Genomic DNA, 22,834 nt, shown 5'->3' with positions numbered 1-22,834 from the left:
TCTTGTGATGAGATCTGTTAAGATCTACGTCTTAGCCATGTTCAAATGTGCAATACAGTATTATTAACTATTGTCACCATGCTGCACATTACATCCCCATGACTTATTTATTTTATAACTGGTAGTTTGTATATTTTGACCCTCTTCACTCATTAATCATATTTAAATAGCTTTTCTTAACTGCCATTTATTTAGAGGGGTTTTTTTTTAGGAATAACTGCTGCGGTTGTTTTTAATCAAATTTTTTTAGCATTTATTGCTCTGATCATATTTGCTTTTCTCTTATTTGCTGATATAATTAATTATTGATAAATTTCTCGATAATTTAGAGGCACCCACCCTTGCCTTTTCTCCTTGGTTATAATATACCATTCACTCGGTACTTTGCTGTATTTATTTGTACATGTTAGGTAGGCCAATTACGTCTCCTGATCTTGGAGAAGTGGCTTTATATAGACCTCCTGTGGGACCCAGCAGCACACTCCCCGCTGGTCACCAGAGCTTTATGCTCTAGGGGTGCCCCTCATCTGGGTTGTGTGGGCCTTTCTGTTGTGGTAGGGGTGACTGCTGTGGACCCACTGGTCACTGAAGCTAGCACTCAGCCCAGTTGGCTGCCAGGCCCGGCCTCGTGTGGTGGTTGCCAGCCTCCTGCTGGGCCAGACCAGGTCCCCGTGCAGCTGGCTGCACAGCCCAGAGTGTCCAGGGCTGATGACGGCCCATAAGTGGGGGAGGACTGGGTCCCAAGACTGGTGCTGGCCTGCCGGTGGGCAGTAAGCCCCTGGCACTAGTAGGCTAGAGGGAGGACTCCAAAATGGCCTTTGTCAGCCCCAGTGTCCTCAGGATAGAATGAGCTCGCCCAAAATAGCTGCTGCTAGCATCTTTGTCCCTAGGGGGTGTCCAAACTGCTTCCTGTCTCTCCAGGAGGCTCTCCAAGATCAGCAAGGGGGTCTGACCCAGGCTTCTTTCAAAGTATTACCTCTGTGCGAGGACTCGGAGCGTGTGAGATTTTTGTGTGCAGCCTTTAAGAGCAGAGTCTTGGTTTCCTACAGCCCTCTGGCTCTCCCGTACGCAAGCCCTGCTGGCCTTCAAAGCCTGGCATTCGGGGGCTCATGTCCCCGGTGCAGGACCCCCAGGCTGGGGAGCCTAATGCAGGACTCAGACCTCTCACTCCTTGGGGAGAACCTCTGCAATTGTGATTGTTCTCCTGTTTGTGGATTGCCTGCCCCAGGGGGATGAATCCTGACTCTACTGTGCCTCCACTTCTCCTACCCATCTCTCTGTGGTTTCTTCTTTGTATCTTTAGTTGTGGAAAATCTTTTCTGCTGGTCTTCAGGTCATTCTCATCAATAGTTGCTCCGTAAATAGTTGTAATTTTGGTGTGCACATGGAAGGGGATGAGCTCAGGGGCTTCCTGCTCCCCCGTCTTGGCCACATCTTTCTCTATAAATATTTAAATGGTTATTTAAATACCTACGTAATAGCCTCGATTTACCTCTCACAGAGCCTAAAATACTTACTACCCGGCCTCCTAGAGAAAAAGTTTGCCAACCCCTGGTATTTTTTTTTTAATAGATCTTTATTGGAGTATAATTGCTTCACAATACTGTGTTAGTTTCTGTTGTACACAAAGCGAATCAGCCATCTGCATACACATGTCCCCATATCCCCTCCCTCTTGAGCCTCCCTCCCACCCTCCCTATCCCACCCCTCTAGGTGGTCACAAAGCACCGAGCTGATCTCCCTGTGCTATGCTGCTGCTTCCCACTAGCTAACTATTTTACATTCGGTAGTGTATATATGTCGATGCTACTCTCACTTCACTCCAGCTTCGCCCTCCCACCCCATATCCTCAAGTCCATTTTCTTTTTTTTTTTTTTAACATCTTTATTGGAGTATAATTGCTTTACATTCAAGTCCATTTTCTATGTCTACATCTTTATTCCTGCCCTGCCACTAGGTTCATCCGTACCATTTTATTTTATTTTATTTTTAGATCCCGTATATATGCGTTAGCATACGGTATTTGTTTTTCTCTTTCTGACTTACTTCACTCTGTATGACGGACCCTAGGTCCAACCAACCCCGGTTCTTGATTTTCAGATAGGTTGCTGATGATTTGCATGTAATATTCTCTTACTGTTTCAATCTACCTTCTCTGTTAGTTCTGTCTCTTTTCTTACTCCTAATCCTGTATATTTTTGCTCCCACACTTTTGTCCTTAATCAGGCCCATGAAGAGTTTATTTATACGTTACCAATCTCTGCAAAAAGCTAGTTTTTCCATTTATTTATACATTCTACTCTTTCATTTTTCTATTTCATAACTTTAACTTTTGGCTATGTAACCACATTTTATCATTATTTTGGACACCGCTAAAAAAATAAAACTCTTCGACGTTATCTAGGACATAAGGCTTTCTTATCACTTAGAATGTTTAATTTTTACTTATTGGAAGAGCTCTTTTAGACTCATTAGGCATAAATTTTAATCATATTTCTCTTATGCATCCATAAAAGAAAACATAAAATCACTTAAAGTACTTCTAAGATGTCTTCTGATTGAGAGACCAGCTCTTTTAAATCATCATCCACTCAGTCATCAATGTTCCAATTTTTCCACACAATTTTGTCCTCCGTGCTGGTGACACAGCATTTCCTAAGAGCATCCCACAACTGTTTCCAAGATTTTCTTCCGAATTGCTGATACTCACTCTTCAAGTTTTGATGCTAGTTCTCTCTTACTGGAAGTGTCATTCAAAGTATTTCAGACATCAACCAGTATTCGTAGCCCTTCTTCAAACAGTGCTTAAATGGTTTTTTGACTGACATCTAAAGGGATTTCAATCATGCCACCAGGAAGAACAGCCAAGTTCTTACAGGCACAGGTAATAACGAGGTCACACTGCTACATGGTCAGCAGAAATTGAGGACATGTTCTGATTTAAGAGATGTCAAAAGAAAAAGGAAAGTGGGCCTTAGAATTGATGCAATATGGTAATCCTCACTTCCTGGCTTATTTTGTTTGATTTATTATATTTTTTTCTAAGATAGGCAATGTTTATTTTCAGTCCTTCTATAATAATAAAGATATTTAAGGCTATGGATTTTTCTATGAGAATAGCTTTTGCAGTGGCTATTAGGTTTTAAGATAAAGCATTATTTTCATGGTTTTAAAAAGACTGTAACTTCAGTTTTGATTTTGGATTGTACCAAGTGTTTTCTATTTATTTTTATTCTCCATGCAGTGATATTTTGGTATTTCCAGTCTTTGTTTTTAATTGTATTGAATTACAACCATACAATTTGCCTGTAAAATCTCTACCTTTAAAAATGTAATAAGATGACCTTTTTTTGGTAACATATAACTAGTTTTATAAATTTTTGTGGACATACACACATATGCTATTTATCCCAAGAAAATGAAATTAAAATTAATGAAAATAAAATCCACTGAGAACTAAAATCAGTTTGATAATTGTTTCATTCAATTCCTCATTGTTTTAACTTATTTTTTTTCTACTAGTTACGAAAGCAAAAAAATTAAGAAACTTTGAGAAGCCTGGAGTTTCTGGGTATTATGGAAACTTAAGTGGGTCTGGGGAGTGAGGTTCATTTGTAACCACATGGTCAAGCAGAGCTCAGGTGCGACCACAGAGTTTGAAGTCGGAACAGAGGTATTTCTGTGGGCTTGTGACTGACAGGGTCACGAAGAGAGCTTCTAGGATCCTGGTAATACTCTGGGTTGATTTATTATTATTATTACTATTATTAATATTATTACTCACTTGTCAGTTACATGGACATATTCAGTTTGTGAAAATTGTATGATTTTTATACATTTCTTTATATGTATTATTCTTTTTTAGAAGTTTTTCTTTTTTTAGTGTAACCACAAGGTAAAATTATTTAATATCATTTCTTCTTTCTTTCCCTATTCCCTGCTCCCTTCAACAAATATTGATGTAGGAGAAATATTGATTCCACCTTTAGATCTCTTTTGGGAAAACTGCTTTATGTTTTTGCTGCTTCCTTTCTTCCTAGGTCTTTTCCCACATATTAGTCAGGATGGTTTAACCTACAGTTAACCCAACATTTCTATGGCTGAACTTGCTCACACAAAGCCCTATACAGGTCAGGGGAACTTCCTCTGTCTTGTTTTCATCTAGAAAACTTCAGAGTAGCAGAGAAAGAGGAATCTGGAGAGTCTGCCTGGCTTTTAAGAGCCAGGTCTGCAAGTGGCTTACACCACTTCCGCCCTCATCGGATGGCCAGAAACCAAGAACTGCAAGAGGGCCTGGGGAAAAGGAGCTATCATTCCGCTCCTGGTGACGTGCCTTAATGGCCTGGAAGAGCACGTCCCATGTGTCAATCCTGCAATCTTCCCAGCTGTTCAAGATCTCTCTTAATCCTGCAAACCAGCTCTAAAACTCATGAAACTGGTATCTTAATCCCTTTTCCTTCATCATAAAATCAAACAATGTAAGTAAACATTTTGCTTTGTTAAGAAAAGACTTGCGCTTCCTTTTCCAGTAAGCGGCCTGAGGTGACCTCTATAAATGGTTTGTTATTCACTTGACCCAGAAAACCCCACAAAATCATGCAAGTCAAGAGGTTCAAATCTTCATGTTCACCTTAAGAACACTTGTGAAACTGCCCAGGCCATTAAGGGTATGCATATCCGAAAAGCCACCAAATATCTGAAGGGTGTCACTTTAAAGAAGCAATGTGTGCCATTCCGTTGTTACAATGGTAGAGTTGGTAGGTGTGCCCAGGCCAAACAATGGGGCTGGACACAGGGTGGATGGCCCAAAAAGAGTGCTGAATTTTTACTGCACATGCTCAAAAATGCAGAGAGTAAAAAACCTTGACCATTGGAGCTGGCAGTAAGCCTGAACTTAAGGGCTTAGATGTAGATTCTCTGGTCACTGAGCAAATCCAGGTGAACAAAGCCCCAACGATGCGGTACAGGACTTACAGAGCTCATGGTCGGATCAACCCATACATGAGCTCTCCCTGGCACATTGAGATGATCCTCACAGAAAAAGAACAGATTGTTCCTAAACCAGAAGAGGAGATTGCCCAGAAGAAAAAGATATCCCAGAAGAAACTGAAGAAACAAAAACTTATGGCCCGGGAATAAATGCCGCAAAAAATAAATGCAAATAAAAGCAAAAAAAAAAAGAAAAGAAAAGACTTGTGGTTACAAAGGAGAAAAGGGAGGGAGGAATAAACTAGGGACTTGGGATTAACAGATACACGCTACTATACATAAAATAGACAAACAACAAAGACCTGCTGTATAGCACAGGGAACTGTACACAGTATCTTGTAATAACCTATAATGGAAAAGAATCTGAAAAAGAATAGATAAATATATATATATATATATATATATATATATATATATATATATATGTATAACTGAGTTACTTTGCTGTACACCTGAGACATTGTAAATCAACTATACTTCAATGAAAAAAATTAAATTTAGATTTAAAATTTAAAAAAAGAAAGCAATAGGATTCCAGTGCTTATTTCTAGTTAGGTCTGAAGTGGGAAAGGGAGAGTTTTAATCATCAATTTTTACTTATTTCACATCTCTCATTTTTCTGGGACATTCCTTAACACTTGTCCAATTTCACCTTTGATATTCTCATGGAATCCATATAGGAAAAGAATCAAGCTCATGTGGCTTGATCATCTTCTCCTCCTACCTATTCAAACACATCCTGTGAGGCCTAATTTTTTCCCTGCTTGCTAGATGAAATTGAAGACAAGTCTCATGGTTTTATGGTCAATCATCTCCAATAAGAAAAAAAAAGAATTTTCCAGCTATGTGTAGTTCATGAAAATAGTCTCAGTTCAATAATTAAAATATCCAGTCTTACGGAAGAGTCACAAGATTCGATTACATTTAGAATGACATCTTCTTCCTGTCAGACATGCTTTGAGAAGGAAATAGATGTGGTCAGCTCCTTTTCTGTTTCTTCATCTTGAGTTTCTGTTCCCCTCCAATCCCTAGGCCACGTTCACCTCTTCTAGGCTTAGAGGGCAGGGAGAAGCCAGGGGCAGAAATATTCTTATTAGACAGAGATAGTCATGAGCTGGTGCATGGAGAGGATTAATGCCAGCAAGCCTGGAATAATTCTGAGCTGTTTTACTCAGATATGAAATGCACCAGTATGGCACTGACATGCCAAGGCATGATTAATAGTGTCACTTTATAACCATGTGTCTGAGGAGTTTGGGGTGGTTTGTACAAGCTTGACAGCATCTTTTTAGATAACAGTGAGGCTGATGATTTGCACCTGGTCTTGGTGAGAGCCCGCCCCAAAAACCTTGGCCATTGGAGCTGGCTGCATAGCAAAATTATATCCATGTGACCGGCAGAGTATGAGAAACCCTGGCCCAGACTCTCCTCTGGGCTCCCCGGTTCCTAGGTATTCTGTGCACACATCAGTGGTTCCTGAGCTCACAGAGCAGGGGCAGCCCACCTCAGCCCTTACAGAGGAAGACACCTGGAACTTGGGCTCTCCTGACCCCTTGCTGTGAGGCCGCCCTTGGCTGAGATGTATGTCCTGGCTTTAATGCTGATGGTCTATTTCATCCTTTTCCTGCAATGAACTGTAGATTGATAAGCGCTGACTGCTGAGGTCCTGTGAGTCTTCTTTAGCAATCCTACCCCACCTGCCACCGCAGTGCTGTGACACCAGCACTTCCTAGGATGGGCAGCTGTATACAACTGACTCTTTGTCTCAAGGGGCACTTATGTGGGTTCTTCAGAGACTCCTCAAAGACTGGGTTTTCTCCCACAAACCTCACCCAGCAGGACCCAACCACACTCTCTCCTGACTTCACTTTGCCCTTTCAGGCAACCTTCCTGGTTGGCAGCTAAGACAGCCCTCCTGGGCAACATCTGGTCAGAAGGAAACATAGGCTCTTTGCCCCAGTCAGCTTGGGGAGTGAAAGTCATCCTTATGCAGCATCTTTTCACTCTTCTCTTGGTGAAACGAAGCAACAACGGTCTCTTACCTTTCTGATGTCTTCAGCGTGACTCAAACATCAATCCGTTGGGACACATGTCAAACTCACTGGTGGTCCCACTGAAGACCTTCTCCCTGGGCTTGAGGTTAAAGAAAAATGTCCCACCTTTCCAAATAAAAATCTTCTAATCTCTATTCAACCCTTTTATATCCTTGATGCTGAGGGGATAAGAGTCCCAAAACGGTGTTAAACACTTTGTTGCAAGTCCTACATGGTGGTGTCATACCCCACTTTGTAATGTTAATTAATATCATGGTCTTAAAGCCCTGGCCAAAAGTGATACCAAAAAAAAAGTTTTATTTTAACATCCTATTACACTGCTATAAGTGGAAAATCAGGATTTGAACCCACACCTAGCTGATTCCAAATTCCCTATTCTTTCTATTATGCCAGACAACCTCCAAATTCAAATTCAGAATTCCATTTAGAATTTATTTAGTACTTTTTGGATAGTCTTCATTTTGGTGCTGGAAAAGATGTCCTTCCAAATGTGTCTGTGCCACATCCTTCTCTTCTCAGTGATTTTTGACCACTTTACCCAGATATGGAAAACCAAAGGAAGCTATTAGTTTCCCTTTCCTTGGTCAAGTGGAAAAATTTAATTAGCTCCTCTTCTCAATGAATAGCGCCGTTTTAACTATTGTCAAACTATAGTCTTGTGGCATCATTCTTTCCTTAGAAAAATAGGGAGGTAGGGCGGAGTACGAAAAGAAAAAATATCGTCTCAACAAATGCTTAGAAAAAGAATTTGAAAGCTTTTGCTGCTGGTTACTGACTCTGAAGCCCAGGATTTCCAAATTTTCATTTCCAACTGGGGCCGTATCAACAAATGTGCAAATCTCTCTGCATCCTGTGGGTGAGGGTGCTGTATTCATTGCGGGCAGTAAATTCACAGCTCTCAGACACCCCTTCTCACTCTGAGTTTTGGCCATGTGGTCAACTGGTCAGAAGTCACTAGGGAGATGTCTTTCCACAGTTTAATTATTTCCCTCACTTATTCTGTCCACCTCGTCACACAATTGCTCCATAATAGAAGCAAATAGAGAGATAATGTTCTATGAAACAAAATAGATCCTCTCTTTTTACTACAAAATAATCAGTCCTCCTCAGTAGCATTTACCCAACCACATAAAAGAGCCAGCAAGACCTCTATCTCGAAAGAAGTTTGTAAGAATAGCCCCATATAGGACTTCCCGGGTGGTGCAATGGTTAAGAATCCGCCTACCAATGCAGAGGACACAGGTTCATGCCCTGGTTCAGGAAGATCCCACACGTCACGGAGCAACTAAGCCCGTTTGCCACAACTACTGAGCCTGTGTTCTAGAGCCTGCGAGCCACAACTACTGAAGCCCACGCGCCTAGAGCCCGTGCTCTGCAACAAGAGAAGCCACCGCAGTGAGAAGTCTGCGCACCACAACGAAGAGTAGCCCCCGCTCACCGCAACTAAAGAAAGTCTTCACGCAGCAATGAAGACCCAATGCAGCCAAAAAAAAAAAGAATAGCCCCCCACACATAAGTCTCTCAGGCAGATATAGCGTCCTGTCACAGCAGAACAGCGGGCTGGGCTTCTGTTCCTGAACTTTTAGCTCAAAAGCCTTCCACTGCATGGTTTTAATTAGCACCTTCATGTTAGCTACTCCTATTTCAGGAAGACTTGAAATAATTTTTTCCATAAATTAAAAAAATGTTTTGATTGTTATAATAAGTTAAAAAAAAAAAAGATATTGAAAGTGTGAACAATTTCTCTCTACCCCACCTCTTAGGAAATCAAAGTTAGAAGCTTGGCCATATACTTTCCCACCTTTCTTGAAGATCATTTAAACATTTCAAGCATATATGCATACATACAAGGCAAATTCTTTCACAGATATTTTAAAATCATATCATACTATACACATGACTCTACACCTGAAAATTTTTTCCTACTTATATGAGGTATTAATTGGGCTCTAAGTCTGGCTGCAGGTAACAGAGATCCAAATTAAGAAGACAGAAGTTTCTTTCTATCTGACTTAACAGTCCCTAGGTAGATGGTCAAGGGGCCTTCTGGAACTCTGCCCCATACCGTGGGCCAGGCATCCAAAATTTTCTATCTTGTTACCCATTCTCCCCAAGCAGTACCCCTCATCTACATGGCCTAAGTTTGCCATCACAGCCACGTTCAGGAAATAAGATGAAGGAAAGAAGGGAGGAAAGGACATGCCCAGAAGTTGCCTATCTCACTTCTCCACATATGTCATTAACCAGGGCCTGGTCACGTGACTACACTTTGCTACAAGGAAAGCTGGGAAATGTAGTCTTTTCCCCTGGCAGCTATGTGGCCAGCTAAATTTCATGGAAAGGGATAGACTTATTGGGGGGTGGGGGTAACGCACAGACTTTGCCCCAGATAAAGCTCTTACTATAATACATATTGCTGGTTTTAATAACCATTCTTTTTAATAACCAATCATTCTTTTTTTTTAATTAATTTATTTAATTTATTCATTTTTGGCTATGCTGGGTCTTTGTTGCTGCGTGCGGGCCTTCTCTAGCTGCAGCAAGCAGGGGCTACTCTTCATTGCGGTGCACAGGATTCTCACTGCGGTGTTTTCTCTTGTTGTGGACCACGGGTTCTAGGCACACAGGCCTCAGCTGTGGTTTGCGGGCTCTAGAGCGCCGGCTCAGGAATTGTGGTGCATGGGCTTAGTTGCTCCGTGGCATGTGGGATCTTCCCGGACCAGGGCTCAAACCCCTGTCCCCTGCATTGGCAGGTGGATTTCCAACCACTGCACCACCAGGGAAGCCCCCAATCATTCTTTTTAATAATCGCTCAATTCTCTAAAGTGTGGGTGATCATAGTTTTTCCAACCATCCTCCTATTTCTGAAAATGTGTCCTACTTCCAGGCTTTTGTTGTTTTCTCTTTGCCATGACAAGCAAGAGTACTTGAATTTGAGTGGAGATTTATCAAATATATTTAAACAAATGTGTTGCATTTTTACCTCTCCTGGACTGACAGGTGAAGGGACTGTCAAGTCTCTCTTCTTCTCTATTAAAGAACATTGAGAAAAGATGAAGAAACTCGTGTGAAAGGCCCTCTTGTTGTCCCTTGTCTCTGGGGGTTTGTTATTCCCTTCTCAGTGCAAAGAGCTGTTGAAGATCACACAAATGGAACTAGACATACGTACTTAACTAAGAGGAGGCTGCCTTTAGGGAAGAACAATGACTTTGCTTATTTTCTTCAGATAATAAGTTGTGAGCTATATTCTGGGAGGTACACCCTTAAGCTTAATTTAGGCTTCAAAGCTGAGGGTTTGTACCTATGGGATTCCTGGCAAGAAAACCACTTTGGGTTAGAACAGGGATTCTCTGTAACCTGAATACACAATGGCAATGCAGTCCTGGGGGTAAATGAAAAGCAAAAAAAAGAAAAGCGTGGGAGGGAGGAAAGGAGGGAGGGAGGGAGAGAGGAAAGAAGAGCAGGAGGGAAGAAGGAAGAAAGGAAAATCAAGCAGCAATATCCAGGCACCAGAAGTATGTTCAGGAAAATGGGTCTATGCTAGTTAAATCTCTTTGGTTTTAAGTCACAGAAAGTAACTCAAGTTGGCTTAAAGGTATAAGAATATAAGATATAGGAATAAAGACATAAGATATAAAAATTCTTATAAAGATATAAGAATATTCAGGAAGCAAAAGGAAGGTGGGATCTGGAAGCCAAAAGGAGGAAAGCTCTGTGGAATCCACTTCTCTTTTCCCTCTGAAGGGCCTCTGATGCTTCTCTGTGCGTGTGTGAGCAAAGGGTGAATATGTCTCAGCTCCCAAGTCTCTGTCCTCTCGCTTCAATAGAGCAGCCAGGACTAACTGGGTCATAGCTCAGTTCCAAGGTCCAAGGAGAAAAAATATGGTTGGTTCAGCGTGGATCAGTTGCTCACCTTGGCTCCAGTCAACCGTGGCCAGAAAGACAGCATCAGGAGAACAAACCTGGCGGGCAGGACAAGACCCCTGTGAGGACAGGAGTCCTTCTCTATGAAGTGTGAGCTGGGAAAGCAGCCAGGTACCTAGTCAAGTTAAAGGCCAAGCCAACTACCTACTCAGGCCTCTTAATCAAGGAAAGATAAGATCTTCTACCTCAAATAATATAAATTGCAGTGTGATCCTGGCTATCTCTGGACATGTTTCTTGGATTCAAGATTCAGATTACATAGTTAAGGATGAATTAGAACTGATGTAGCAGTTCTCGTTCACAATCTGTGCAAACCTCAGAGTTCAAACCAATAGATCAGAAAAACGTCATTAGTGATTGCACAATCATCTGAACCCTAGTCCATCCCCCAGGAAGGAAGGTTTGGCGTTTTCTCACCACATTCAGACCCAACCATCAGGAAAGTCATTTCAGCCTTAAGCATATAATGACCTACCTGCTCCTAGGAAGGTATAAACCAGTACAAAAATGACAGAGACTTTCAACTTAGGAATGTAATTCTCACATACAGCATGGAGGAGAGATGCTTGGACCAGAGAAGTGAAATGTCCTCCAAGACCCACAGGGTACACCTTGTGGCCACTCCTGTAGGTCCATCCACATGCCTCTGTAGACTGAAAAAAAAAAAGCACAACGTGAGAGTTGTGAGTTAAGTTTTATTTGGGGCAAAATGAGGACTGTAGCCCAGGAGACAGCATTTCAGATAGCTCTGAGAAACTGCTCCGAAGAGGCAGGGGGGAAGGTCATTATATATATGATTTTGGTGAAGGGGGGTACATGCAATCAAGCACAGATTTTTGCAGAAAGTTGCTGCTAGTCATAAGCAGCAGATGTCACCATGAATGATTTTATTGCTCTTCTAGACAGAAGGAGAGGCCAAAAATGGGCTTATAAAATCTTCTCCTGAAAATATCTAACGCTCTGAAAGCTTGTTCTGCCAGTTTTTCCCAGAGTACAGAGCGCCTCTTTCCTGGTCTCCACCCTGAACTCCTTTCAGGGTGTGTTGAAGGGTCAGGGGCTGCAGTGGCTTAATCCTCGTAGAGGCAGATGGCAAATGCCAATTTTTAGTTGGCACCTCTTTCTTAGACCTCTTTGTCCCCAGTCTGCTAATCTTTCTCCTGCCAGGCCTCTGGCCAACCAGTCGTTTGCCACTGCCCAGGAGTCCATTCGTATTCCTGCCTTGAACCATTTCTCTTTCCATAAAAGTATAGACCAGATGCAACACTCAAAATTCTGCCCTTTGAGAGGTTCTAGGTCTTTATCAGTTATGCTAATTGCCGCCATTTCCACCAGGATGTTATATTTTTTATTTACAATTGTTTATTTCTTGCTGAATAACAAATTACCACAAAATGGAGTGGCTTAAAACAGCAACTATTTTATTATTTAGCACAATTCTGTGGGTTAACAGGGGCTCAACTGGACCATCCCTCTGTTGGTCTTGCTTGGAGTCTCTCACGCAGATGCAACCAGATGGCAGCTGAGGCTGGAACGTCCAAGATGTCTTCACTCACATGGCTGGCATCTTAGCAGAGATGGCTGGCAGTCCACATCATCTCTTCACGTAGCTACCTAGAGCATCTTTACATGGCAGCCAATCCCAAGAGCAAGCATTCCAAGAAGACAAGCCCTTATGTGCAAACTCTTATCAAGCCTTTGCTTGCATCATGCCTGCTCATACCCATTTTCCCAAGCTCAGACTCAGTGTTGGAGGGGACAACTCAAAGCTGTGAATACTGGGAGGGGTGGTGCATTCAGGGCCACCAAAGTTACTGCCTGATTGACCATTAGGAGGAGAGCAGCTGCGGCGAAGTCTTCCACTTGGCCTTTTCCACTACAGTATCTCTTAGCTTAGAACCTAGGAATAAATATGGCGGCCCTGCAAACTACCGAGTATGTCTGTTCCAGGGAAAGACCTCTGGATGAGTCCATGAACTCAATGTACTCTGTGAGTTAGACTATGTTATTGAAGAGGAAGGGACCCCAGGTGCTAATATCAACTCTGTTGCCAACAGTCTTTGAAATGTTTGGGTATTCCCCTTTATCCAGTGTACAGTTAACTGAGTAAATGATTGGAATGCCCTCTGGGGCATCATTACCCAGAGGAATTATATCATATTCCCTTGCCATGGTGTTGCAGTGTCCTTCCTCCTAGGGACTCTACCTCTCTTTCAGTCGAAAAATTCCAAGTCCAAAAACTGGCTCAGGCCTGGAAACTAGACAAGGGACATCATGAATTTTTATTAGATTAGTTCCCTCAACTTCCTGATCATCTAGCCTTGATGTCTTTTGATTGTATGGATTGAGCAATCCTTTGTGGTTGCCCGTCTATCTCACCTGCAGCAATGCTACATTTTACTAACCACCTCCATAGCTCTCAGTGGGTCAGGTTTTCTGGCTGCCACTTTGATCTTGCCATTAATTATGATTATTGTGCCCTCCTCACTTCTGAGAGTGAAGTCCTGTGGATCCTATCAGCCCCATTGCCGTCACCAAACTAGGTGCTATAACAGCGTCACCTTGTGTTAGCCCTGGCCTTCAGAACACAGCCACCACTGAACTGCTCGGTGAGGCTGGTATCCTTCTGACCTTATTCTTCTGGCTTTCTCATGGAACGCCAGGAAGTTAATTGGGAACTTTTTATCCTTCCTTAGTGTATTCTCTCTAGCATCCTCAATTCTCTGAGCCTTTGATCCCTTCCACCATCTGCCACAGTTCTGGAATTTCTACTTCACCTAGTGTAGACTGTCACCTTCTCTAAGCTTCTAAGAGCAATGTGCTAGCAGCGTGTCAGCCTCATCCCCCAGGGTCCTTGCCAAGGTGTTAAATCATGTATCCTGTGAGGGTGTTCCCATATCCATAAACTCCCCTTTGACCAACCTTGTATTTCCTCTTCACCTTCACCCGCACTTGATCCGGCCTCCCATTCATACTCTCCCAGTTCTGGGAACCACGTGCTGCCCAGGTACTGCTGTTCCCTCTCCTCCCTTAGCAGACCCAGCACTTCTCTGGCCAGGTTATACTGTGGCTTAACTCTAGTTACTGGTCTAGAGAAAAGGTGGAGATAGATCCTGGGGATGGCGGGCATGGCTGATGTATTGTTTTCCAAGGCAGAGACTTCCTCCTTGTCTTCAGGAAAGGAGTACACTAGTCTTTAATAGTGAGGGCTCTGACCATTTCTACAAGCTCAGAGACTCTGGGGGACTCCAGGGATTGAGTTTAATTACATCAACCCAGATGGCCCCATTCCAAATCTCAGAGTCCTACACCTTTCTCATGAGAATCCTAAACTTGGGGTGGCAGACTTGCCATGTTTAAGAATTCAACCTCTTCTGGAGCACCATCACTCTTATAATGAAGTCTTAGATTTGATGCTGACTGTTTTCTGCCCTTTGGCTGCAGGAAATGAGAATCTCTTCACATGCTGCCAGACATGCGGGCTGGCTCTGCTTTTCACACTTCATCTGAAATTGGTGATTAATCACCTTCAGCCTTTCTTTCTCTCCAACCAACCACCATCCAATTCCATAATCCTAAAAAAGTTTACTTTCCCTGAACCTCTCGACTGCTGAGGTGTTGCACCTGCCAGTGAATTCCCTTCCACCAGTACCCCATCCCGGTTCACCACCAGGGACATTTTAGCAATTGCACCACATATCAGGGGGCTACCACCAATGATGGGGTCCTCATTGCCACCTGATCAGTGATCCAGCTCCAAAATTCTACTTTGGATGCCGCTTGCTAGGACTATGCTTGGCACAAACATTTGTAGGTGGGCTTCCTGGAAACAAACTCTGAAATAGAGGTTTGTTAGGGTGTCTTGTTGGAAAAGACTCCTGTAAGCAAGTGAGGAAAGCCAAATGGGGTGGGGGGAGTTGAATTGTGATGCATGGCAGCTAAGCCTAAGCCAAGCCCACGCGGAGCTCCAAGACTGGACTGGCTCCCATATTGAAGATTTAGAATATTGAAGCAAGGGGATCAGCATTTGTACCACTACACCAACCTGTCTTTGGGGCAAGGCAGCTCCCTTTGCCCAAGGACAGTTTCTGCTGAGCCGTCAGCAGGCAACACGCCTACCCACTGGGAAACGAGTGCCCCAGTCCTCAGGGGAGGAGCTGGAAGGCACATCACAGCATCCAATACGTAACCCAAAGAAGAGAACTTACCGTACAAACCTAATCTTCTAAATGCATTTATTAATAAGAATGAGATTCTAGGAATGCATAACTACGTTCCAATAAGACCTAAAGACCTGGCCAACATACAATAATGGCAGGATAGTGAGAAAGAACAACAAATATCAAAAGCCTAAAAGCCTCAGAAATCTAAAATCTCATGACTAGCAAGAGAAGCAATTAAAAAGTGGACCCAGCCAGGGCCATTGACCAGGGTTCTGGCTTAAATCATCTCGAACTTGGTCCTACATCCAGACCAAGAATCTGCTGATGCATCCCAGAACTTGGCATCTAAGTTGGTCTGGTACACTTACTGCCACCCTGGGAAAGTATAAGAATACAGATGCGAATGAGGATACAGATTTGGATAGAAACAATAAAACATTGCAATCAATAGTGTAAGTACAAGAATAAGGGCTGCAATCATTGTGATATTCTGTGTGTTTTACCTCCCTCTTGGGTGTTTAGAGCATTTAGAAGAATCCTGATACATAGGACTTGTAAAGATTTACTGTGTGAAAACATTTAATCAGATAATTTTCTAAGTTTGTGGGGGGGGGGAATATCTTCTCAAACTCCTAAATTTTGACTTATTAGTTGTGTTGAAGAGCATGCAAATATTTAGAAGAATATTAATTATTTAATTATGTGAATGCTTATTGTTTTATAAAGTCCAAAAAATTAATAAATTGAGCATGAGAGGAAAGATAGGTAGTAGCGAGTATTCCTCTCCAAGCAAAAAAATGCCCTTCAGATAGTAAATAATAGAATCAATAGAGACAATATCACAAGTTATTTCCTCAGGGTAGGCATAGAATATATAATTTGATATATGCTGGTATTGCTATAACCATAAAATTCCCCATATTCAAAAGACACAACCCAACAAAAGACAGTTCAAAGCTAAATATAAGTAATTGGGTATCATCCACAGCTGTCACATTTTTCTATCCATCATGTCTCATTTGCCAGACAATTGTGGGCTGACCCTACACACAAATAGGGATGAAATTCTCTTGGTTGGCCATGACACAGGAGGAGCTCTTTATCTGCTTCTCAATCAACCTCTTCTACCCTTTGTTCTTCCTGGAAGGCAGCAGAGAGAGCGTATTCCAGGGTCCCATCGAGTGTCAGCTGAAACTGGTCATTATTGGAGACTTTATGCAAACTTATTTCCACTGAGAAGGTAGCTCAATTTCCCTGGGTAGGAGAAAATCAAAAAAATCAAAACAAATTCCGACTGATTTTTGTGTGATACAATAAATAGAAAACACAAAACTACTGACACTTCAGAGAAACCAAGAACCAGGCAAAGTTTCAGATTTTAAAACCAGTTCCTTCTCAAGTGTGTTTTTAAGTACTCGGGCTTCCAAAATGCATGCTGTCAACTTGAAACAACTCTCCTGGAAGTATTCAAACAAACCCCAACGAGCTTATTTCCTTTCCTTTGTAAAGCATTTAAGCTCTGCACCTGCAATGGGAACCCTCTGTCCCTGGACTCATAACCTCTCGTGGAAGTTTTTAATCCGCATAGAATGTAGGTGTGAGAGCTTTCTGGCTTGATTCAAAGCCACTTTAACATCCAAAAAAGTGAGTACACAATGCCTACTCTGTTCTCACAGATTTGTTTGTTTTTTGGGGGGTTTTCTCTTTTGTTTTCCTTTTCAGCTCTTGATTTCCTTTTCATTTTAGGTTGAGTTAGTATTTACTTTTCAAGTCACTTTCCTGAGCCAGCTTGTCAGCAAACATCAGGCAAGGTGGCCTGGAGCTGCCCTAGCGAGAGAGGGAGAGAGAGAGAGAGAGAGAGAGAGAGAGAGAGTCCCAGGTGGTTGATGCTGAGCCTGACCGCCATCCTTCAGCACTTCTTTCTTCCCAACAGATCCACAAAACGTGGAGACTGTTGTCCCCTGGAGAAAGAATTTCCTTGTCCTCCAAGAAGACTTTCCACCAGGTGCTGTGAAGGGGAGGAAAAATCTCTGGTCTCCAGAGGCCTGGATTCCGGCACCAGCATTGCCACTAGCTGGCTGTGTGACCTTTGGCAAGTCACCTTCCCTTTCTGCGTCTGAGTCCTCATTGGTAAAATGAAGGCACAGGATTAGATCACGTAATAAGACGTCTGACTCTTTTATGATCAGCAGTTGGAATTGACAGCTTTTAACCTCACCCTCCCTCTTCCCCTTCTGCCCCACATCTGGAAAAGCTGAAAAGAAAGCCCAGATGTTCCCTCCGGGGACTTTCTAGTCACTCAAGCCTCTGCCAGCACATGGGAACCCTCACCCCAGTCCCATTCCCGAACGGCCATAAAAACCCCAAGCCAGTCTCCTATCCCTCAGCTCTCAGGGTACTTTTGGAACTGCCTAGGACCTACACTGTTCTCCCCAGAAAGCCTCATTTCGTGAGTAGCAAACCTTTTCGTACCCTCTTGTTATGTGGCATAATCAGTCTCAACATCTGAACCAAATTTGGGGTTGAAGCCCATCCAGCTTCTACCGGGTGGTCACAGCAGACCAACTCTGCGATCTTTGTTCTAAGGCAGCACTTTCCAGGAGAAAAAAATGTGAGCTGCATATGGAAATTTACAGTTTCTTGTAGCCTTACAAAAGGAAAAAGAAACAGATGAAATCAACTTTAATAATATAGTTTATTTAATCCAATATAGCCAAAATATTATCATTCCAACATGTAATCAACAGAAAAGTATTAAGGAGATAGCTTAGCATTATTCTTTTCCATACAGAAGTCTTCAGACTCTGGTGAGTATTTTGTGCTACAGCACATCGTCGTTTGGACTAGCCACACTTCAGGTGCTCAAAACCCACATGGGGCTAGTGGCTACAGTTTTGGGCAGTGCAGTTCTAAGAGATCCTAAAGAAGGCCCTAGATTCCTGAAACTATTGTTGTTTATCAAAAGTATTACCCTATTCATCCAAACTAAGATGCCATCAATTACGAGATATGTTATTTCGTATACCATAAAAAAATTGTAATTATAAATGTCATAAGTTGTCAAATGGATTCAAAACTCAGAGATATTAACTTTTTAAAATGTGTACCTTAGAATTGATTTTAAAATATGTATAATATATATACATATTATATATACTATGTATATATATATATATATACCTTAGAACTGATTTTAACATACATAATATATTATATATATATACTAGCTTTCCATAAAAGACCTGGCATCCAGGAAAGCTGTGAGGTGAGAAGATCAATGTCTTTGGTGCTGTTACCCATTTCCTATGAGATTCTCTCTCTCCCCTTTGACCCTCTCCACTTAATTCCTGCCAATCCTTGTTTTAATTATCGTTAAGTGTTGAGTGAGTGTTCATTGATAAGCACTCATTGTATTGTAGGAATCCTTGATGTGACACTTGTATTTTCAAAGAGGACATCTAAAATGAGACATTTATTGAGCCCCGTGCTATGCAGTGAGCTCATCTAATTCTTCCATCAATCCTGTGAGTTAAACATTATTTTCATTAACATAGGTAAAAAAAAAAAAAACCAGACTCAGAGAGGTTAAGCGTATTACCTAAGGTCAAACTGTATCTAGATGGCAAGTTCGGCTTTCAAACCTAGGTCTGTCTAAGAGCCCAGGGATTTTCTCTATAACCAAAAGAGGAGATGGAAAATGTGGGATGACAGGTGGGGTCCCAGAAGGCAACTACTTACCTACACCCCTTCTTAATAAGACCTCCTCACCCCTTTGCAGAGGCCTAAGGCTGGAACTGTCGGTGGCCCCTCCATCAGAAACACCATCAGATGCCACCTCTGGCCCCTGCATTTGGCCACCCACAGTGATTCAACAGGTTTCCTCCACAAGACTGCAAGAAGCGCTTGAAACCAAAAATCCCCTTTAAACAAAAAATGCACTATCCTGAGCTCCAGGGAAATGCCTCAGTGAGCAGCTGCAAATGCACACACAGAAAGAAAGGGCTGCATGTGCATTTTCGGAGGCGAGACTCTGCACAGTTGAGTGGTCGTGGCCCATCACTCAGGACACCAGGGCTACACAGCTGCCGTTCTCAGGAACCCAGCAGACAGGGCTGGGCAGACGTGACTTGTTTTTCTTCTCCACACTTGACAGCAGCAGCCTGAAGACTTCAGTCAGGTCTGAAGCGCTGCCTGGCAAGACAGCCAGATTGAATTCCAACCCGGCTCAGCAAGCTGAAACGTGAGAAGGGGATATTCTTCGGGATAACCAGGGTCAAGGCAGTGCATGGCATAAGCAATGTTTCGAAACACACGGGCAGAGAACCCTTCAACTAAATCTCTCAGCTGGAGGTGTGGGTAGGTTTCAAAACTGCTTTTCAGCACTATTTAGCATTGACAAGCTGTGAATATTAGGGAGAAAGCAAACAGGAGTAGTTGGATGCCTTAACAGAGAAATAAGACGGTGCAAAAAACATGGTCCAGCCTCTGTCACTGAAGGGGATTAGCAGCGGGCCATCTTATGAGAGAATTTGCTCTGCCACTTGGAGCTGGGAATCAGGACATTTCATACATTAATCTTTCTTAGACACCACTATAACTTGAAAATAGTTCACAAATGCCTGGCCCGTAGGTCCCTACCAAAAATCCATACTGCGCTGTTTCTGTCATTATTCTCCAATTTCTAGGTATTTGGGATACTCAGAATGAAAACCGCTGCTCTAGGAGCTCCAGTGGCACAATCGGTTAGCGTGGGGTACTTACACAGAACTGCTGCTCTAAAGTCTAAACAAGCTTCATCACAAGCCAAGCCCTCACGCCTTCCAATGCACAGCCTCAGTGTGGACTCTAGGAGCCAGTGTTACCCATCTACCCACTTTGCAGGGCTGGGAGACCTGAGGCAGGGGACAACCGTGGAGGGGAACATGCTGGCACTTGGCCACCTCCATCTGACATACTTCAATAGCCCTGGCTGCCCAAGGGTCAGAAGAGACCCAGCGGGGGACTGTCCGTGGAGCTCTCCCACCAACCACACATCTCTCCTCGGCTCACTTGGGGAGGGGCAGCACCCAGGAAGAGCCAATTGCAAGATCCTGAAGGGTAAAAATTCAGGCCAGTGCATTGCAGAGAAGGCCTTACCCACTGAATCCTAATGGATGGAAATGGGGGAGGGGGAACAAACAACCTTCATGTTTCTATAATCCTCAGACCAAAATCAAAGTTCACTCATGCGCACTTACTTTCCCTAATGGCGATTTCAATACTATTTATTAACTTGAATGATAAAGGTAATAGATGCCACTACAGATTGCTTGCACTGTGCCAGGCCCAGTGCTAAGCATTCTGCAGACCTCATCTTATGTCAGCTTTATCGTGCTTGCCTCTGCCTGAGATTATCTTGTTTATGTCCTCATTTACGATCTATCTCCCTCACACGAATGTAGCCACAATGAGGGTTGGAAGCTTATCTGTCTGATACAAAGCCATTTCCCCAGAGCTGAGAATGGCGCCTGGCACACAGCAGGCCCTCAATAAGCACCTACTGCATGACTGATTTTATTTTCGCAAGAATTGAGTGATGAAAATCTTTTTTAGCCTAAGAAAACAGAGAACAACTCAAAGTTTGACAGCTAATAAGTGGCAGAACCAAAATTTGAATCTAGATCTTTAGGACCAGAACCTATGCTCTGAAATGTGAAATCTGTGGCTGAAGCTCTCAGAAAGCCCAACACAAACAGGCTTAAACAATGAGGAAAATGTCAGCGTAACAAGTGCAAAAGCAGAGGTAGTTCCAGGATTGGGCGTCATCAGTGTTGAGCCTCATCAAGGACGTAGATTCTCCATCCTTCTCTTTGACCTGTCCCCTTCAGTGTGTGGCTTGTCCTCTTTGCTCTCCTGATGGTCCTAGGATGGGTACCACGGGTGTAGGCGTCATGTGCAGACAACAGCATCCAAAGGTAGCAGGGAGAACCAGTCTGTCCTTCAAATCTTATGGAGAAGAAGGGAAATTTTCCCAAAAGCAGCCCCAGCAAACTCTTCTACTCACTTAATTGACCAGAATTGCATCTCCTGACCATACCCAACCTAAACACGTAGTAAGAGAAATGAGATGGCCACAATTGCCTTGGACAAATAAATACTCACCCTCAGGAGTCAAGAAAGGGCCACAGCCTCTCCTTCAGGACATAAACTTGCAAAGGAGGGTGGACGACAGGGGTTCTGAGTGTTCTGGTTATTACTGTTGCTTAACCAACTTCCTTAAACGCAGTGGCATAAAATAATGATGAGTTAATCATTCTTACCGATAATTTAGAAAGGTACAGAAAGGATGGCTAATATGTTTCACAAGGTCTGAGATTTCAGATGGGACAATGAGAATGGCCAGAGTGGGGTGGTGGGCAGCATAATTATCTGGAGGCTTCTTCACTCAAATATCTGGTGCCCGGGCGGGAATGACTGGAGGTCTGAGCTCAGCTGGTGGGGGGGGGGGGGGGTGGTGCTCAACCAGAATGCCTACTCATAGCCCCACAGTGCGACTTGGGTCTCCACACAGCATGGCGGCCTCATCGTAGCTGGACTTCTTTCATGGCTTCCTGAGCTCCCAATGTGAATGTTCCAGTGAACAGGAGGGAAGCTGTATCGCCTTGTATGAATCAGCCTAGAAAGTCATCTAGCATAACTTCCACAAAAGTTTATTGGTTGAATCAGTCATAAGCCCACCAGACTCAAGGAGAAATTACAAAGACCCTATCTCTCAAAGGAAGGAGTATGATAAAAAAAAAATTGTGCCAATTTTTAGAAACCACACTGTTAGCAAAAAAGGAGTAGATAAATAACAGCATCTGCCTTCGGATCAGAAATAAATTTCATTTTCAGAAAACAATCCCAGAATAACCACAAGTTTAGAAAACTAACAACATCTTGCAAACCCTTCCTAGAGCTGATTCTTTTTTCAGCAGTGAGGCTGCAAGGCAGACCACCTACCCACTGACTTCATCTACCATTTAGCAATCAGTAAGGCAATTACTTTTCAAAATATATGAAGAACACATTCTCTGCTCCCTAGGAGTTGAAAAGTTTAACGAGAAAACATGAGCTGGTTTACAGATCCTTTTCTTTAGCATTTTCCATTGGTTGGAAGTTCTGCATGCTTCCTAGCTAGTTCTGCCGCTCATGTAAAATGGACTCTTGTGCTGTGTTTGCTCTAGCTTAGCCATCTGTAAAATAGAGCTAACCATCTCCAGAAGAGCAGGTTCTTGTGACTCCTGTTCTCTATTTACAACAGTCTGTAAGGTCTTTGGAGACTGTGCTGTTTAAATGCAAAATGTTGCGACTATCATTTCATTATTTGAAAAACTAAACAGCACACGGATGCTTATGTCGCCACGTTGCTAGGTTACCGACAGATCTCCCTGTCTTCCCTGAAATGTCGAGACTCGAGACTCGCTGCAGCTTTGCACCAAGGGCAGCCTTTCTCAAGCTGAGATGAAGGTGGGAGAGAGAGGTGGTTGACCTAGAGTCAAACTGCTGTGGACATCGCTGGGAAGAGAGGGCATTTAGCCACAAAGTACCATGGCAGTGTCCACTTGCTCTTTGAATCTAACATCCCAGCTTGTAGTATCAATGCTAGAGACGGCTCAACACCCAACCGATGGGCTTAACCCTGACAAAGTTGAGATTGCCTCTCTGAAGGAGCCAAGTCCGTATGCA

At 43.0% G+C, this 22,834-nt stretch overlaps 1 long non-coding RNA gene and 1 pseudogene across 2 annotated transcripts; one reads left to right on the top strand and one right to left on the bottom strand.

Moving 5' to 3' along the window:
* The first annotated feature begins 1,642 nt into the window (after positions 1-1,642).
* LOC309660467 (large ribosomal subunit protein uL22 pseudogene) lies at positions 1,643-5,385 on the top strand (annotated as a pseudogene). Its single transcript has one exon. The product of its transcript is annotated as a large ribosomal subunit protein uL22 pseudogene (transcript).
* A 9,797-nt stretch (positions 5,386-15,182) lies between these two features.
* On the bottom strand, positions 15,183-21,574 carry LOC309660433. Its single transcript, XR_014263398.1, has 2 exons — positions 18,866-21,574; positions 15,183-16,381 (listed from the first exon to the last, which is right to left on the bottom strand). It is a non-coding gene; the product is annotated as an uncharacterized lncRNA (long non-coding RNA).
* Between the last annotated feature and the right edge of the window lie 1,260 nt (positions 21,575-22,834).

This window comes from Balaenoptera physalus, assembly GCF_965194825.1.
Source record: "Balaenoptera physalus genome assembly, chromosome: 4".
Taxonomy (NCBI): Eukaryota; Metazoa; Chordata; class Mammalia; order Artiodactyla; family Balaenopteridae; genus Balaenoptera; species Balaenoptera physalus.
This window is presented reverse-complemented; position numbering and strand designations above follow the sequence as displayed.